Source organism: Nannobrachium achirus, assembly GCF_963921795.1.
Source record: "Nannobrachium achirus genome assembly, chromosome: 17".
NCBI lineage: Eukaryota > Metazoa > Chordata > Actinopteri > Myctophiformes > Myctophidae > Nannobrachium > Nannobrachium achirus.
Window position 1 is genome coordinate 37,571,784 of NC_137824.1, and position 6,000 is coordinate 37,577,783.

A 6,000-nucleotide genomic window follows, 5' to 3' on the forward strand; every position below is an offset into this window, starting at 1 on the left:
TAAACAACGCCTACCCGAGGCACTTCCTCACCAAAAAGAAAGTGAATTGAGTCTGTAGTCTGCAGAAACAAAGACAACTAGGCAGACCTGGTGGGCGGCAGTGGCTCAGGAGGTAGAGCGTCGTCAGGGAACCGAAAGGCACTGGTGGAAAAACGACTCGCATATTTTACTTAACTTACTGCAATGTAGAAATACTCTGTTTGGCTGAAGCCACACCAAAGTACCTATGAGAGTGGAATCCCCATTCCGTCGATGCATTTCAATGGGAAGGGGGTGGTTTTGATTGATTGATTGAAGACTTTATTAGAAGTTTGCATAGGAAAAGGTACAGTTTCATGACGGTACAGTTCACTGGTACAAGGTCTACTAAAAGGAGATCCATGAAAAGACTAAGCTTATTTCCACTGGAAACCATTGAAGTATCTCATATAACATTGAATGACAGACAAATAGAACACAGTACTATGCAGTAGATATGTAAAGAAAAACAAAAAAGAAGACAGTAAGTCTAAAACAAACAGTATATACAAAGAAGGGGCAGGGGAGGGTAGGGTTGGGCTAGGTTCATTTTTTACCAGTTGCGAACGGCTGCTGCCTGTAAGTGGTTTTTCAGGGCAATTTTAAAGGATGCTAGTGATCCACACTCCTTTATGGCCTTCGGTAAGGCTTTCCACATTTTGGTGGTATAGCAGAAAAAAGAGTTTGACCCTTTGTTGGTTTTGACTCTGGGTTGAAAGTGATCTGTGGTGCTGCCTCTGGTGTTGTAATTATGGACATCCTTAATGTTTATAAAGTATTTTGATAGGTACTTGGGTATCATAGTGGTAATTTCATGGCAGTAGAGGATATCTGCGCGCCGCGCCGACTTTGCGCTTATGCTGGAGGAGATAAATTCTCCAGTTTTCCCCATCTGTCCAATCAGGTGAGTCGAAGGCGGAATGGGGAGGGTTCTGGAAGTGACTGACAGGCGCGGCACTGGCTTTGGGACAGAATGCGCTCTCAGCGTTTTTAGTCAGCCGTGCACAAAAATAGTTTATCCGCTGGCGACCATACTTTGGTGTGGGTGCAGCCTTACAGGTAAAAGTCCAGAATTCAAAATACACTTGAGTAAAAGTATGAAAGTGTCGGGATCAAAATGTACTTAAAGTACCAAAAGTAAAAGTAGGCTAATTTTTTTTTAAAATAGTAGATCTACAAGCCCACAATGCATCGTGATGCGACGTGTTGTGAGCTTGTGGATCGGCTATTTTCAAATAGCCAAGGTATAAAATAGGGCTAAAGTGGTTTATGTGTATGTATTATAATATTATAATTTATACCTGCAAAGTAACTAGTAACTAAAGTTTTCAAATAAATATAGTGGAGTAAAGTCCTTTTTGTTTTCTGAAAAGTAATGTCATGTAATGTTGTGATATAATGTCCGAGAGAAAAGAAAATTTCAATAAATATATTATTGGAAAAAAAAAGAAAAAGTACAAATTACTTGGATGCGAGATGTAGTGGAGACAAAGTAAAAGTACTGAAAATTGGAAATACTCCAGTAAAGTAAAAGTACCTCAAAATTGTACTCCTGGATTTATGTCAGTTATAATTAAGCAAAGACCTTGAAGCCCTATCAGCTCCCCATGAGAATGTTGCTGGCTTATAGTAACTGTAGAGTATTGGAATGTGTGAACGTAACTTAATGCAAATTGTAAAGCACTTGGTATAGAGGTGCTATAGCAATGCAGACCATTTTACCGACTAAATCTGTAAATGACTCATCGTTATGGAAATAAATTAAATTGTGGGGATGCTGGCTGCAGCATTTTAATGAAGCTATGGAGGAGACATGAAGGCAAATTGAAGAAATGTTATTCAAATCACGTCCGTTCACAACACACACCTTGTAAATAAATAGGAAAAGGCTCTCGGTTCCTTCAGTGGTCCTGTGGCGAAGACTAAAAAGGTAATTACACAACGTTCTTATCAGTGTACAAAACATGAGACTGCATCATATTGTGATTTTCCTCAGTACATTTTCTATAATGTTACAACGTCGAAAGCTCATTGTGAACACGGACAAAGTTTCAAATAATTACGTAAACAAAATGATGAAGGAAAATCTGTTTGGATGGGGGCCTTAGAGAGACATGAGCTAATATAGCTGGTTTCAGACAGAGGCTGAATCGAAGTGACAGTTTAAGCTCAATAAGGAGTGTTTTTTTTACTGTGAATCATGCAGAACTACAGTATACCCTCGCGGAGGCCCAGAAAAAAATATATGATAGCTGGAATTGAGCATACCCCTTTAAGCCTGTCAGGTATCAGTATCTGTTAATGTTCCAGTCTGAACAAACTAATGTAATCCAGCAGACGTGTTATCGTAGCGGTACCGAGGTCCATCAACAGAGCAGTCTGAGAGGAGGTGAAATCATTATCCCTGACTACATTTGAATGCCGCACGCAGGCAAACCTGGCTTCTGGATAAAGAAAACATATTCAAATGCAGAGAGAGATAGATCCTGTAAAGTGCTGACTCTGGATGTCATTCAAATGCATTTAATATGTCTATACCACAGACAAGCCCCCCCCGCTTCAGTAGGTAGTAGGCACCAGCGGTATGGAATCTAATACATAATCACAGAAAAGTTGCCATCAACTGAAAGAATAGATTACTCTGAAAACAGTAATGAAATATTTCAATTTTAATGTCTGTTCAAAGATGCTAAAGGATGGCCAAATAACATATTAACGCCTACAGTTAGCTGCACATCTATATAATAGGTCCAGGCTGAGTCCAAATACTTCGCTGATGTAAAATTAGAAGCAAATTAATGCTAATTCCCCACATAACAGAGAATAATGTAATGAGTGTATTTAGTCTTTAGGCAATACTGCATTCCACCAAATTATCCAAACAACATCCAAAGAAAGTGGAGGGCTGTGTTCTCTGGATGTCAGCATTTTAAGGAGTATGTAGGTCATAATGGCACACCATCAGAATACTGAGAAACTGCCAGCCTTATTAAAGAAACATCAATCTGAAATCCACCAAACATCAGCGGCTCCGCTTTTTTTGCCACGATTGAAGAAAAGAATGGACGTAATGACCCTGATCTCATCCATTGGATATGGAGTCCCGTTTTGAAGCCTTGAGTTTTGGAATTTTGACTGTCACCATCTGACTTTATGTGGCATCTTTGATTTTTGGAACCAAAAGTAACCATTTCAATGAGAGGGTGCTGCTGCTGATCGTCGAAGCAGCAACTTCACAACGTAGCCATGACTTAAACAAGCATACCCTGCTTCATCGTCTAGTTTGATTCTAAATGGGACCTTCATTTTCAAAATGAACATCCTACTGTATTGAAGAAGACTTGAAACTACAGTAGAAACTACCAGCTTCGTAAATCAACTCTTCATTCCCGGCCTAGTCGGGAATGATGCAAGTTGGGAACAATTACATTTGGGATTGCATGCCCCACTCAGCTATGCGATACCCGTTGTATCCGTCTGTCTGTCTGTCTGTCTGTCTGTCTGTCTGTCTGTCTGTCTGTCTGTCTGTCTGTCTGTCTGTCTGCCCATATGGAGAACTCAACATCTGTCCGCCTGTGCCACTTTTATGCCATCATGGAGATCCCTGATATCATCAGTATATGGCCATATATGGGACGGGTATATCGGTCAGTTTTGCAGTTCTGGACAACAGCCTATTCGACGACTTCACACCACTCTCCCTCGGGTCCTCGGTGACACGCTTGCAGAGTTTGAGGTCAGTCGGTCGGATGGTTCTTGAGATGCGCGACGGACAGATAACACACACTGAAGCACACATGCACGCAGAGACTTGCCTAATTTATAGTTAGATGTTTACTGAGGTAATAAACCATGTGACAATTAGGATACTTTTTTCTATCAAATCTGACTTATTTTTGTAACCAGTGGCATCTTCCCCAGCTGACCATAAGAGAGAATGCAGGTTTAAGTCACTTCCGCATTGGCTTCATCTTTCTTTCTTTTTTTTTTTAGATTTGTTTTTGGGTTTTTATGCCTTTATTGATAGGACAGTAGACTGACTGACAGGTAATGGGGAGAGAGATAGGGAGTGACATGCAGCAAAAGTAGATAGGAACAGGACTCCAACCTGCAACACACTGTCAGGCATTAGATCGCCCGGACCACTAGGTCAGCGGGCACCCCGGCTTCATCTTTCTAACCAGGAGCTTCCGATTCTCTCTCTCTCTCTCTCTCTCTCTCTCTCTCTTTCTCTCTCCCTCTCCCCCTCCCTCCCTCTCCAACGTGGTTAAACTCCCTGTGGCGACCAGCCGAGGTCCTGAAATCACACTGCTCTCTCTGCTGGAAGTCAACCATCGCCGACCTGTATATCATTATGCCGATTTGCAGCTACTCGCTTTTACACTTCTCCATGGTCCAATATTCTATATTTCCCCTCTTTCATCCGGCTGTCCACAAAAAGGGGACGGAGCGAGGGGAAGCGGTGCTGGCTGGGTTCCCAATGGATCCTTTGCCTCGGCCCCCAGTCTCCAACCGCCGCTCCTCGTCGAGCTGTAAGGACCCCTGGCTTCCAGCGTCAGAGGTCACGTCAACTGAATTATTGAGGCCGTCAAGCAGCTCTGTCGACAAGCGTAGCTGACGCCCAACGTCCCACTGGGCTGTCCAAGGGCCACAAAAGACCCTGACCTGAGGCCCTTTGGCAGCACCAGCTGTTCTGAGAATATTGGTCCTGCACCAATAACATTAACGCCTGTGCAAGACAGTAGAGGAAAACAACAGAAGAATTGAAAGTACTGTGTATGGTGGCCTTAAATAACCGTTTTGCAGTAAATTTGCACTCTTATGTGATGATTTACCCTATTGTTTGTTGACTAGGGTTCATGCCTACTCTGATTTCACACGTGTAAGTTTCTCTAGATAAGTGTCTGCCAATTGTAAATTGTTAAGATTAAATCTGATCTGACATAATGATAATAATATTTACCCTTATTTATCATTATCTTATTTATTTCTCATTCAATACGTATGAAGAGCTGCAAGTAAAGTATAAGTGAAACAGAAGTATTTGACCGTTTATAGATAGACACCAACATTCCATAGGCCCCCCAGTCTAACTGCTGTGAATTTGGGTTGTCCTCCAAGTAAACACAACAGAGATTTCAGCTTGGTTCTCCCCCGCAAGGCGCAGGCTTCAAACACATACAAGAGATTGTTCCGTTAAAGTCAGGCCCATTCCTCCTCCATCTCGCCACTTGGTCTGAGCCCAGAAGAGCCCAGCACACACAGCACACCGAGGCATAACAGTTAATCTGTTGGTTAGAGCAGCGTGTGAGCGGGTCCGCTCCAGGCCCCTCGGCCAGCAGAGCCCCCCTCCTGTGGACTGGATAATCACAGGTGGCTTTCAGCTCAGCCTGCATGGACAGAACCCAGCAGCAGAGCGGTAGGAACAAAGCAAAGCTGCCGTGATTGGAACTTTGCTGTTTTTATGAGTTTTAAAGAAACATACTTTGGGTACAAGCCAAACTGCTGAGCTGCTTCTGCAAGTAATGTATTTATGGACACCCACCGTCCTCACCCACATACATTTGCACATTGTGTGCACGAGGAGCAGGAATCAATTTGTATTATGCACAATGCATGCAGGACATGCAGTGAGTTCCACAATGGCAATAAGACAGGTATAGCAGCCTTTCCCCTGAGAATACTATCGGCCTTTCCGCTCACAATGCGATGGCTGGCATCATGACACTCTCAACAGATAATTTGAGACGGCTGCACGACGATAGCACATAAACACAATACTGCGTGTGCTAAAAGCTGACATACATTTCCACCCATTGGCTTAAGAATAAGAAGTTTCTTAAGCATCCATATTTTAAATAAATTATGTAAGTTAAAGAAACTAATTCATTCCGTTTCATAGAAAATTCTGTTTTAAAGCTGGTGTCTTCAACGAGGCACTCAGCAGCAGGGCTTACACTGATACAGCCAGCAAACACAGCA